This window comes from Dipodomys ordii, unplaced genomic scaffold, assembly GCF_000151885.1.
Source record: "Dipodomys ordii isolate 6190 unplaced genomic scaffold, Dord_2.0 Scaffold15, whole genome shotgun sequence".
Lineage (NCBI taxonomy): Eukaryota > Metazoa > Chordata > Mammalia > Rodentia > Heteromyidae > Dipodomys > Dipodomys ordii.
This window is the reverse complement of record NW_012267231.1, coordinates 14,130,312-14,144,405: the sequence shown is the minus strand read 5'-3', so window position 1 is coordinate 14,144,405 and position 14,094 is coordinate 14,130,312. Positions and strand designations below refer to the sequence as shown.

Sequence of the window (14,094 nt, the reverse complement as noted above, 5' to 3'; positions counted from 1 at the left end):
CAGGCCGTCATCGTCCTCGGGGGGCCGCTGTGGGACCTACGGGAGACAAGAGGTGCGTTAGGGACGGGCAGGGCTCAGAACCTTCCATCCGCTCCTCCTCCCGGTCACCCGCAGCACGCCGGGGGGGTGGGGGGGCGACGATGTCCCGGGTCCCTGCGCCCCCACCCCAGACTGCAATCAGACCCCCCATCCTCAGGCCCTGCGCCCCCACCCCGGCCTGCGATCGGACCCCAGACTCTGCGCCCCCACCCTATCCTGCGATCGGACCCCAGACCCTGCGCCCCCACCCTAGCCTGCGATCGGACCCCAGGCCCTGCGCCCCAACCCAGCCTGCAATCGGACACCCCCACACACACCGGCCCTGACCCCCATCCCACCCTGCGATCGGAACCCACACCCTCAGGCCCTGCGCCCCATCTCGGCCTGCAATCAGATCCCAGGCCCTGCGCCCCCACCCTAGCTTGCGATCGGACCCCAGGCCCTGCGCCCCCATCCCGGCCTGAGATCGGACCCCCCCATCCTCAGGCCCTGCGCCCCCACCCCAGTCTGCGATCAGACCCCAGGCCCTGTGCCCCCACCCCTAGGCCCTGCGATCGGACCCCAGGCCCTGCGCCCCCATCCCAGCCTGTGATCAGAACCCCCCCTCCACCCGGGCCCTGCGTCCCCACCCCAGCCTGCGATCGGAACCTCCCCCCCCCCCCCCCACTGCACAAGGCGGCCCTGGCAGCCTAGTGCTTTTTGATCTGGCCAGACCTCAGACTCCAATCTCCCTGTACCTCCAAGTAGCTGAGGTGAGCTATCATGCATGCCCTGCTTATTTTGGAGATGAGATCTTGCTATCATTTTTCCTTTGGCTGGCCTCAAACCTCAATCCTCCTGTCTCTGCCTCTTGGGTAGGCTGTCTGGGCTTAGCTTAGAGTCGCACGGCCCCTCTGATTCAGTGACAGTGAGCAGAAGGTAGATTCATAAAGGTGTTTGGAGACAAGTATTTTTTTTAAGTGACTAATTAGTCAGTCTTTCCTCTACAAAGCCACACTGAAGTGAGTTTGGAGGCTCCTTCCATGTCTGGATGATCCCTCAGCCTTGTCCGGGGCAAAGGTCACAGAAGGGGAAACACAGACACCAGAGAGAAGGCAGTGATGGGGCCACAAGCCAAGGACACTGGAGGCAAGGAAGGATTTCCCCCAGGAATTTCAGGAAGAATTCAAGTCAGGCCTTATTCTGCATTTTGGAACAACTGGCCTGCAGAATTGTGCGGGCCAGTTATTTTGTTGTGGTTTTTACACCACTGGTTCTGTGGTTATTTGTTCAAATGGTAAGGACATGGTGGACCCCTGGGTAAAGCAAGGAGGACACTGGTGTTGGCCAAGCATTGGTGGTGGTATTAGGGTCACCCCTGGGTAGAGATGGCCCAGGGTCCAGGTCACACTTGCCAGTCTGCTACCCTGAGATGTTGGCTTTATCCTACAGGAAAACGCTGAAGCCCAGAGAAATGGTGTCAGGTGTCAGGGTCTCAGGCTGCTAGCATTTCAACTATGTTTTGAGCTATAAAACCCCTAAATCCAGGATCAACCGGCTCTTTGTTAGTCAGGGACAAACCAAAGAGGAAATCATGGTGAGACAAAACAAAAACAAATACAAAAAACAAACAAACAAAAACCAAAGGAGCTAAGTGATAGTGGCTCACACCTGTAATCCCAGCTACTCAGGAGGCTGAGATCTGAGGATCATGATTCAAAGCCAGCCTGGGCAGGAAAGCTCATAAGACTATCTCTGATGAACCACTTTAGAAGAGAGACAAATAGGGTGCCAATAGGAAGATGGTTGAGTAATGTAGGGTTTAATGAGTCAACAAAATAACAAAATCACAAGCAATACCATGCAGAAATAGGGTTGTAATACAATATTAACTGCTAATGCCAAACACCAAGTTGAAACTACATCATGACTGCAAGTAGAAAGATTCTGAAGGACTGAAAGGACTCTGGACACGGACATGGAAAAATGAAGAATAATCGGATCTGTTACTGAAGCTGAGCCCAGAAGTTTTCTTGTAATTGAAAAAAATGCCAGTCATGGTTATAATACTGTTTGCTCCGTAAACACAAATAAACAGATTAAAGGGAGAAAGATTCCGAACAGATTGTGGGAGGTGGGGAAGCAGGGAACAAACCCAGCGCTGACAGTAACACTACTCATAGAAAGTTCTAGAAGTTCTTGTCACCACCAGCAAGCCCCATAACTAGCGCAGCGCCAAATGTTTCCGATGTATTGGGTTTCGGCACTAATGTGAAATCATGTACGAATTCACTGGTTCCTAATTCTTCTTTCTACGAAATGAAACCTGCCATCTGTTCTTCATAGAAAAGAAAAGAAAATGAGCCGCAGGCAAACACAACACAAAACGAAAAGTCTGACATTCTGAAGTCTCATTCTAGAAGAGACTGGAAAAAAAAAAATAGACGTTTGGTGACAACCGCGGACCCAAGTCAACACACCGGAAACAAATGTTACAGAAATACAACTTAGGAGTTTGAACCCGGGAACTATGTCTTGGGAAGCCCAGAGCCATGGCAAGAGGGACTACAGGCATGCGCTACACAGCTTAGGCCAGGAGGAAGACTGTCTCCATAGACACTATTGCCAGGCCACACGTCCATCAAAGCCACTGCAGGGGTCTCTCCGCCTCCATGTTCCCTCTTGGTCCTGTCTTGACTCAACACACTACCCAAGGCCCCAGATCGAACCTCTCTGCATCGATCTCGATGCCCGTGGTTGCCAAATGAATGCAAAGAGCCTCTAATCTGAGAATCCCTCAGGATCCCTGGGGGCTCCAGATGCATTCTGGGAAAGAGGCATAAGACTGCTGGTCCATAAATCCCAAGCACAGGAAGAGCAAGGAGTGGAGGCCGAGAAGAGAAGAACAAATGTGAAATGCCAAGGTGAGCTAAAGCCTGAGCTGTAGCCGAAGACAGCACGGACAAGCAGAGCCCACATCCCCGCGAAGCAGGTGTTTGGGTGCACTGGCATTAGAGCCCCCATGCCAGGCTGTGCCCGCTCAGGTGGGAAACGCTATAGTCAAGGGCCTTGTCTACATAGACATCAGTGAGTTCATGTTCTTCATCCTGCACCAGAGACTCCCATGGACACCCGCATCCTATTGGGTGACTTTTCAAATGTTTCCTGGCTCCTACACGAAGCTTGGTGGTAATGAACCAACAAACTGGGTCAGGCCAGGAAAACACAGCGTCCATTTGCCTGGATGCTCACAGGTGAAGTTGAAAAATGAAGGTGCTAAACCCTGAGTTCCCTCACCAGGTCCCCCACCCCACCCCCCTGCTCAAGGCTGCCACTTCCCTCAGCCCCAATGTTCCAGCCACAGTGTTTCATTACCTTTCCATTCCCTGCCTGTGGACACAGCCCTTCCATGCGCCATCCAGGTGGAGACAGCCTGTCTTCCAGAACAGACTATGCCCTCCGTGTGCATCGTGCCTCCCCGTCTGTGCTGAGCAGGCTGCATGCATGGGAGATGGGCTTTTGATAGATGAGACATAGCAGCAAGCAGAAGGTGTAGAAAATAGGAGAGACAAGCACCAGCTACCAGTAGCTCACGCCTGTCATCCCAGCTACTCAGAAGGTTGAGATCTGAGGATCATGGTTCAAAGCCAGCTGGGGCCAGAAAGACTGTGAGACTTTTTATCTCCAATAAACTACTTGAAACACTGAAGGTGGAGCTGGGGCTCAAGTGGTAGAGTGCTAGCCTTGAGGAAAAAGAAATAAAACGAGACAGGGGAAGGACGGATGTATGGGGAATTCTGGGCTGGATGCTGCCTTCTGGTCCCAGGGCTGCTCTTACTCATCTCGTGATTTGCAGCCAGTCAGTCTGCGGCTCTCGACCTCTGTTTCTCCCTCAGTAAATGAGCTAGTTGGACTCAACATGGACCCGAGGTCCCTTCCAGGGCTAATGGGCTAACAAGTTTTTCCTGGAAAATGGCTCACATCTCCTCCCCACCTCCCCTCCACAAACACAGATATTGATTTACTTCAAGTATCATGAGAGCAGGAGAGGAAATCCCAGGTTCAGAGCTGAAATCCTTGCTGGATGCAATGCAAAGGAGACACAGATGCAGTTCTACAAGATTCAAAGGCAGGGGGCTGGGAAGGTGGCTCAGTGGTAGAGCGCTTGCCTTGCATGCCTGAGGCCCTGGGTTCGATTCCCCAGCACCACATAAGCAAAAAGAAAAAAGCCGGAAGTGGCGCTGTGGCTCAAGTGGTAGAGCGCTAGCCTTGAGCTGAAGAGCTGAGGGACAGCGCCCAGGCCCAGAGTTCAGGCCCCACGACCGGACCCCCCCCCCAAAAAAAAAGATTCAAAGGCAGGACCCAGCCAAAACAGAACAACAACAACAAAGTATCTGAATAAGACCTGCATAATGGGAAGCACTCCCCCTTTCTGAAGCTGACCTGGCCCTTTTATTGCCAGCCATGGTGGGGGATCACCACCCACCCTTCTGGAAGGTGATGCAGCCATGCGCTTGGCCTGGGTACGGGCCCTGCCTGTATTTGCTGCAGTTACTCGGGAAACAGAAGCCGGTGTCTGTGTGGGCTGTCTGGCCACGTGCTTTCGCAGGAAGGCCAAGTCCGTTTGGCTTCAGGTTCTCATTGGCACTGGCCCAGTGGCCATGCAAGCCAATAGGACCAGCCAGCCACAAGAACTCAGAGGCTGATTCGGGAACAGCAACCTTCCAGTGCAAGTTCTGACTTGCAATTCGGCCATCTGCAACGAGGTCAATAATTTGGCATTCTCCAGGATCTGCAGGCACCCATAAGAAAAGGAAATACTAGCTAGGAGCCCGTGCCTCCTGTCTGGACTTCCAGATACGCAGGAGGCTGAGATCTAAAGATTGCAGTTCAAAGCCAGCCCAAGCAGCAAAGTCTGTGAGATTGTGTCTCCAATAAACTACCAAAACAAAAACGTGGGATTGGGGCTATGGTTCAAGTGGTAGAGCATTAGCCTTGAGCAAAAAAGCTCAGGGACAGCACTCAGACCCAGAGTTCAAGTCCCAGGACTGGCAGAAAGAAAGGAAAAAAAGGAAGAGAGGAGGGCTAGGAATGTGGCTTAGTGGCTTAGAGCGCTGGCCTAGCATGCATGAAGCCCTGGGTTCGATTCCTCAGTACCACATACACAGAAAAGGCTGGAAGTGGTGCTGTGGCTCAAGTGGTAGAGTGCTAGCCTTGGGCAAAAGAAGCTCAGGGACAGTACCCAGGCCCTGAGTTCAATCCCCACGGACTGGCAGAAAAAGGAGGGGAAGGAAAAGAGGAAAAGAGTTGTCAGACTCCAGTACAGTGTGGATCCAGCGTCTGTGTTCAATAAACATTTATCCAACGAGCAAGGGTACAAATGCACCAAGCCAGAACCTGCCTCAGCCTCTCCCTCAGTCCACCTCTGGGACCACTGAAGCTACTTTCTTGACCCTCTGCCCTGCTGTGTCGTTCCCTTGCTTACCAATGGCTCTCAGGTTCTCACTCCCCAAAGGGTAAAAGGCAAACTTACAAGCACCGTCCTTCCCAACCTGTCACTATGTGGCCTCAGCCTCCTTCCCAACTTCAGCTTCTGGCTCACAGCCCTGTGAGGTACGACACGTCCCTCTCCTTCACCTCGCCTCATCTCAGTTCAAAGGCGTACTCTCCCCTTCTCCTTTCTCCTCCTCCCTCCATGAACAGACCTTTCCATCCAGGTCAAATGAACTCTCCGTTCTCCAAGGCCATCAGGCACAACCTTCCCCCCCCCCACTTCCTGCACTGCAATTATCATTATGCACAGCTGTGAGCTCCCCAGGGCAGGGAGTATTATGACTTACTTTATCTTTGTATTCCCTACACTCTAATAGTATCTCATCTGCCACCTGGCAGGCCCTGGGGAGACACTGGATAGATGAATGCATGCATGCACACACAGATGGATGGATGTACAGACAGGTGGATGGATGGATGGATAAATAAATGGATGGATGCATACATGGATAGATGATGGACAGTTAATGGATGGATGGACAGATGAAAGTATGGACAGATGGATGGATAGATGAACAGATGGATGGGTGGATAGATGGATGGATGGATGAACAGGTGGATGAATGATCCTTTACCAGGTGTCCATGAATATCACCCACTTCCAGTTTCTATAGCAGCAGTACCATGGCTCCTCAGCTACCTGATTGATGGCTCAGCCATTCCTCCCCTTGTTCCATGAGCCTGAATGACAAGGCATGGACCATCCAAATGGCTGTCTCCCATTTTCTCAAAACACTCCACTGATACTCTGATCCCCACCCATCCCCTGCATGTGGAAACTTTCCCTTCCCTGAACTTCCAGAGCACCGTTCTGCCCTGATTCTCCCTACACTTCTGCCATCTCTGCTGGCTTATCCCCACTCTCTGTTCCTCAAGCGTTGGGGTTCTCTTCGTGGCCTTTGACTCTTCTTATCCAAATCTGGAACAACACAGAAGATTCCCAGCCATCTTTGTGGTGATGGTGCCTCCTGCTTATGGCTAGCCCCAGACTTCCAAACACCAGACCACATTCCTGACAACAACCATCACACTCAATGTCACCTAACCGAGACGCAACTGCTCCATCCACAAGTCGATCCAGCTGCGGTCCTAGTCCAGCCACGCCCCCTCCAACCGGACACAAACCAGTGGATCTCAGAAATGCCACCGTGCATACCGCCCATGGTTTGCCCAAGACCTCAAGATGATTTGTTATTATTATTACAGGATTACATTTTAAATGTACAGAAGAGGGTGTTTCCATAATATTAATTAGTTTTAAACATTGTTTCATAATTGGAACAACCAGTTAGATTGTGAGATCAAGTGTTACATTCTGATGAATGTTTAAATAAAATAGATTTCAAGGCAACTAACACACACACCACACACACACACACACACACACACACACACACACGAAAGGATACATGTACACACTCCTCCTGGAGAGCATTTAGCCAGAAGTCATGAAAAGCCCCTCATTGTCCAAGCTACCACCTGAAGGGCCAGGACTGACACTCTAGCAGAGAGACTGATGTGGTGGTATACTCCTGTAATCCCAGTGGGGCAGACGCACCTTCTGAGATGGGTCTAGGGAAACAGTAGAGACCCTATCTGTAAGGCAAATGGAAGCAAAAAGGGTTGGGGGTATGAGTCTAGGTGTAGAGTGCCTGCCTAATGAGCAAGAAGCCCTGAATTCAAACCTCGGTACCACCCAAAATGATAATAACGACAACTAAGATGATAATGATGATGATGATGATGATGATGATGATGATGATGATGATTTAGCAGACATGAAAGCTGGCCATAAAGAGCGTTTTGAACAATTAGGAAAGCAAGGTTTAGGAAAGGAATCTGGGCAATAAGCCTGCTGAGCCCGGAGATCACATTGCAGGCTGGGACTCCAGGAGGCAGCAGAGCGCCCGTCCCAGGGCACTGCAGAACACAGCACGATTGTCTTTCTGGGGCGGCTTAGGTGTGTTCTCTGGAAATCATTTCCATGGCAAGAACCCCAGGATGTGAGCTGTGAGTGGCAGTAGCCTCCCTGGGAGCCTCCGGTACTGGTTCTGGAAGGAGCCCAGGGCCCCTGGTATTGGCTGGGGCTTGGGCGGGGCCTGCTCCCTGCAGCTAATTATGGATGGGCAGCACCAGGGGGCAGCAGGCCACAGGGCCAGCTCCTCCTGCCCAGATGGGGGCATCTGGACAGCGCAGAGGCGCTCCAGAAAGCACCCACGGCTCCACACACGTTTCAGGCTCCCTGGCTGTGAACCAGGAATCCCACTGACAGCCCATCTATGAAGAAACAAAGAAACCTGTGCAAAAACAAACACGCCAAGAAATGAGATCTATGGCTTGCAACCAAGCTGGGAGCAGCGGACGCAAGGCTGGAGTTGGGGTCCCTGGAAAGGAAATATCACTGCATTAGCAACCACAGCCATTTCCAGCCTCGTTCCATTACACGGAGATACCCCCCCACCCCAGCCTGGGGCTGGGGAGGGGGAAGCAGCTCTGTGTCTCCGGCTCTTGAGGCCCGCACCCCCAGGGGGTTCAAAATAAAGGCCCACATTTGTGCATGAGCACTCGTTTAACCCCACTGAGTCTGTGTGTGCTGCTCCTGGGGCTTGAACTCAGGGCCTGGGTGATATCCCTGAATTTTTGTTTCGGTGTTTTTGTTTTTCACTCAAGGCTAGCACTCCACCCACGTGAGCCACACAGTTCCTCTTCTGGCTTTTTGGAGATTAGAGTCTCATGGACTTTCCTGTCCCGGCTGGCTTGGAACCACGATCCTCAGATCTCAGCTTCCTGAGTAGCTAGGATGACAGGTGTGATCACCACTATCCACCTCTTAAAGATTTAACTTGAAGCAGCCTCATCTCTGAGTTGTTTTGTGATTGACAGGAGTCCTGGGTGCAAAAGGTTGAGTGACTAAAGGCAGCACTGGGTTACAGGCTCATACCTGTAATCCCAGCTGCTCAAGGAGGCTTCTCGCTCTCTCTTCCATCTCCTCCATTTCTTGTTTGTTTGCAACCAGAGGAGTAGGTTGGTCCTTTCTTTCAGTTCATGCTGCAACCTGGATCAAATGAGGAGGATCTGACAGGAGCTCTACTGGGGATCCTGAAAGCCAGGGCCACCCAGGCAGGTAGATGAGAGCCCCGGGGGGGTTAACAGTTCCTTCTTAGCCCAGGCTGGGGAGACCTTCCGGCTATGCCTGAAGAGAAGTGAGAGATATAGAGTCTACGGAGATCCAGCTTCAGTCCCAACCCAGTGCTTCTTCCTTTAGGGGACCAGGATTCAGGACAAGGTCTAGCCCAAGTCCAGCTGGTGGAAGGATTCCAAGCACTGTGACAGTCACACCACTTGTGTCCAGGATTCTCTCACTGCGCATGTCCCTGTGTGGGATGTGTCACCATTGTGCCTGTCAAATTTGGGCTCCTGGTTTGGGGGGGGCTGAGGATGGTCCCCAGTGCCACCCCATCACCAAGCCGTGCCGGGCTGGTCAGGCAGAGGTCACGTGAAGGACAGATCCCTTCAGACTGCAGACTTCCAAACTATTCTAGAAGACCCCGGCCAGGGGGCCCATTTGAGGGTGGGGTACAAAAATCCTCAGAATCCCAGCTGGGGCCCAGCTCCTGATCGAAAGCAGATCTGGGGTACATCCCCCCCACCCCCAGGAGCCCCGCCTGTGCATTCTGTGCCGGGAGCCGTTTCTAGGCAGGTTGGGCTGGGGAGGTCCCGGGGCTCATTTCTCTTCTAAACCTGCCTGGGGGGCAGCCAAGTCTCCATTTGACTCAAACTCTAAAAACAGAACTGGATGAAGAAAAATAATCCCCGGGATGGCTGGAAAACTCATCTAACCAGCTGTTACAGCTGTGGCGAGGGTGACTGGGGGACCCGGGCAGCACACAGCTCCCCGGGGGAAGGGGCCGCGCCTCAACTCCTTATCCTCCTGGCTCAGTTCGGTGGGGGCGAAGGATGCTGCCCCGCAAGCCCTTCACCCTCATTGCTCGGTATGGGGGCCACTGCCGCAGGCAACAAGAAGTCACAACAGTGGGTGGTGACCTGGAGAACCAGCACCCCCCCCCCAGCCCCAGGAAGCATGCTCAGAACCAGAGGATGCCGAACAAAGTCAAGGATGCAGGCGCTGTCCCAAAGGGTGTATGACATTTAAATGCCCAGAAGGCGGCGGACACCCGGTCCACGTGAACATCACCAAAAGGCTGTCAAACCCAAGCTATCACCCCCCAAACACATCTGGAACTCAGATGGTTTAGGAAGATCAGGAAGGCTCTGGCACCCAGTGGCTCACACCTGTAATCCCAGCCGCTCAAGGAGGCTGAGATCTGAGGATCTCGGTTCAAAGCCAGCCCAGGTAGGAAAGTCCATGAGACTTTCATCTCCAATGAACCACCAAAAAGCAGGAAGTGGAGCTGTGACTCAAAATGGTAGAGTGCTAGCCTCAAGCAAAAAAGCTAAAGGACAGCACCCAGGTCCCTAAGTTTAAACCCCAATATCAGCAAAAGAAAAATTAAGGACAGGAAGGAAGAAGGAGGGAAGAAAAGGCAGGAAAGGTAAGCACAAGGAGTGTAGTTAGCCGCCAAGAATTTTGGCAAAAAAAAAAGAAAATGGAGACGAGGGAAAGAATGAGCCAGAAGCAAACCCAGGGGCTGAGGGAGAGCTGACTGCTAATGAGAGGTAAAGGCCATGCTTTATAAAGGTGGGTGGGGCAGCACTAGCAACATCTGGATGCTTACCCTGTGTGCACACTGGCAGCTTCTGGTGGCTGGCACAGGCAACAGCAGCCAAGCCCAGCGTTTAATAGCAGGGACTCAGAAACCCAGAGTGAGCCGGAGTTTGCGTCCCACTATTCTCAAAGTTCCTGGCCATCTCCAAACCCATCTCCATGGAGACGAATACGAAGGGCCATGCTGGGCCCACAGCCAGCACTTAACAGATGCTTGCAGCCAGGGAGAGGAGCGAGTATTTAGCAGCAGGGTCCCAAAAGACACGAAAAAGAGGTGAGACAGGAAGTCATAGCATCCTGGAAAGAAGGCAAAAGAAGCGGGGCTGGGGGTAGGGAGGAGGGTGGGGGCGGTGGCTCACACCTGTAATCCTAGCTCCTCAGGAGAATGCGATCTGAGGATCACAGTTCAAAGCCAACACAAGCAGAAAAGTCTATGAGATTTTTATCTCCAATGAACCACCAAAAAAAAAAGTCAGAAGTAGATCTGTGGCTCAAGTAGTAGAGCACCAGCCTTGAGCAGGAAAAGCTAATAAACAAGACTACGTGGCCTTGAGTTCAAATCCTACTGTCAGCACAAAGAAAAACAACCACCCCCAACGCCACAACGTAGACACAGGGCACTGAGCCTGGTGCCTGCTTGTAGACTGTCTTCCCAACCATTGTCCTTCTGGGGTCCCCAAACTCCCAGTACTGAGCACCTTCTAGCTGCATGACGGCTATACCTTCCTGCCCCAACCCCCATCCAACACATCCCTGCACCTGTGTTCAATAACTGAAGAGCAAGCCTGAGTGCTCCCTACCTCCTCCTCCTCCTCCCCTCCCCCTCTTTCCTCCTCCCAGCCTCCTGCTCCAGCTCTGCATGGGAAGAGGCAGGGAGAAGATGGAGGGCAAGCACAGCATGTTCCCCAAGCTCAAAGACTCCACATAACTTCTTTATGCACGGACATTGTACGACCTTCATTTTCTCTGAGTGTGTTTCTGCAGATACTGAGTTGTTGTTTTGTTGTTGTTGTTAACTAAAAAGGCAATGCTGTCGAAGCCGAGGTCTAGGATACAAAACTGAGGACGAGCGTATATCCATGTGACCTCAGCCGTAGGAGGCCAAGGTAGGTCAAAGAGAAATGGGTCATTTGTGGGTGTGTGTTCACAGCCTGGCAGAATAAACGCTTGATGCCACTGGACAATGCACTTGGCTCGGTGCTAACAGTTTTAGCAAGGGCCTTTCTATACCACCTGGGTTATCTAGATTTGGCCTGTAGATTCGGTCCTATGTGACAGAGAACAAAAGGTATATTAAGCGTTACTTGCAGATTTTGAAAACGTGATCCTAAGGTCTCTGGTTTGCTAGAAGGCACTCCATTTCCAGAGTTTAGTTTTGGTTAGTTTGCAGGTAGGTTCTCAAATTTTTTTGCTCTGGACGGGCCTCTGAACCACAATCGACCTATCTATGCCAACCAAAAGCTGGGATCACAGGCATGTGCTACCAGGCCCATCTCTGTTTATTTTTGAGACAAGAGTCTCATTAGATAGCCCAACTTGGCCTCCAACTCAAGATCCTTCTGTCTCAGCCTCCTCAGTGTGAGGATAGGGCCTGAGATAATCTTTCTTTCTTTCTTTCTTTCTTCCTTCCTTCCTTCCTTTCGATTGGTTATGGGGCTTGAACTGGCACCTGGGCCTTGTCCCTAAGCTCTTTTGCTCAAGGCTAGCACTCTCGCACTTTAAGCCACTTCCGGTTTTTGAGAGGTTAATTGGAGATAAGAGTCTCTCAGGAATTGTTCTGCCCCGGGCTGTCTTTAAACCACCCTACTTAGATTTTAGCCTCCTGAGTAGCTAGGATTACAGGCATGAGTCACCAGCGCCTGCTGCATTAACAGCCTTAGAGCACTGAGTCTTAGAGAAACTTAGTTGTTAGGAAATCTAACAAGATAAAGTCTATAGCCTAAGGGATTAGCTCCAAGATCTTAAAGCACTCTGAAAGGTTGTTTTAACTCTGGGAGTTTTGTCAATTAACAGATCAGATCAGCCTTAACCAGGGAAGAAGAGAGTAAAACCGTCAGCATAGGAAGACTCAAGAAATAGGAAACCACCCTGTTTTCCTCACTATTCAGGAGGCTGAAATCAGATGTTGGAGATCAAAAGCAGCCTGGGCAGGAAAAGTCCATGGGACTGTTATCTCTTCCGAACCAGCAAAATGCTCGAAGTGGAGTTGTGGCTCAAATGGTAGAGCACCAATCAGTTGTGAATAAAAAAACTGGGTGAGTTCACGAGACACTGAATTCAAGTCCCAGCACCAATGCAGACACACATGTGTTCACATACATGCGTGCACACACATGCACACATGCGCACACGAATGTGTGCACCAGAACAAAATACCAGGAAGTTGAAACATGTTTTGTCAGAGGGGAAGAGGGAAGTCAAGGAGAATGAAGGCAAATGGAGAGAGGAAGGGTGAGCACAGGCAGTCACCAGATTCTAATGTCCACTTATGAAAATGGAAGCAGGGGCTGGGAAGGTGGCTCAGTGGTAGAGCGCTTGCCTTGAATGCAGGAGGCCCTGGGTTCGATTCCTCAACACCATATAAGCAAAAAAAAGCTGGAAGTGGCGCTGTGGCTCAGGTGGTAGAGTGCTAGCCTTGAGCTGAAGAGCTGAGGGACAGCGCCCAGGCCCAGAGTTCAGGCTCCATGACCGGACCCAAAAAAACAAAACAAAACAAAACCAAGAAAATGGAAGCAGGTAAGTGGAGGGGATAGGTGAGGTTTGGGGAGATGGGGGAAAATAACAGAAAAGGTGACATTGATTGAGATGACACTGGCTCATAAACTGACCTGGTGAACGGAAGCCACTCTGTACAAGGAAGAATACACTTGCCAAATGGCCGGCTCACTAACAACCAGAACAGCACCATTCAGAGAAGAGAGGGATGACCTCTAACATGCTCAAGGACAATGGCCTGGGGGCTGGACGGTAATTCGAGTTTTCCTTCACAGACTAAGTGATCAATTACTCTGTGTTTTCATTGTAATCCAGCCTGGAAATGTAACATAGTGGGAGAATTTAGGAGTTATTTAAGAGCACCTTTTTATAGTTTGGGTTTTATGTGTGTAAGTGTGGGAAGGAACGGAAATCTTGAGGAAAAAAAGCACATGAAAGCCTCTTTTTTTTTTTGAACCATTTAGGGTCCCAGAGTCACTTTGTTAGGATCAAAACACACAAAAATATCTGCTGTGCATAACTTGGCTTGTGTGTGGTAAGATGACATTTGAGATAAGGGTATTAGAGTTTGTTCAGACAATAACACATTTATAAAGTATTTATTTTTAAATACTGTTTTAAATGGAACCGCAGTTCCAAAGGAAGGAATTTTTACTAATAGATGTGGATGTTCCGAAGTACCCTTAGGAAAAAAAAAAGAAATAGTCACATGTAGAAAAGCAAAGATTTTTTTTTAATCTCTGAACTTGGATGCAAATAAAGATAATAAAAGAGTTCTTTAAGAAATTAGGACAGCCTGGCGCCGATGGCTCATGCCTAGCTACTCAGGAGGCCGAGATCTGAGGATTGCAGTTCAAAGCCAGCCCCAGGCAGAAAAGTCCCTGTGAGAAGTTTACCTCCTTTTAACCACTCAAAAACCAGAAGGGTGCTGTTGCTCAAGTGGTCGAGTGCTAGCCTTGAGCACAAAGAGGCTCAGGGATAGTACCCAGGCCTGAGTTCAAGCTCTCCACAATTGACAAAAAAAGAAGGAACGAAAAAGGGAGGGGGGGAGGCAGGGAGGGAAAGAGGAAGGGAAGCAGATA

General features: G+C 50.8%; 1 long non-coding RNA gene across 1 annotated transcript in view; it reads right to left on the bottom strand.

Moving 5' to 3' along the window:
• The window catches only part of LOC105982448, a 25,025-nt gene continuing 10,931 nt past the window's right edge, over positions 1 to 14,094 (bottom strand). Inside the window, exon 3 of the long non-coding RNA XR_001174884.1 lies at positions 1 to 36. This is a non-coding gene — a long non-coding RNA (uncharacterized LOC105982448). The remainder of the gene's footprint in view (positions 37 to 14,094) is intronic.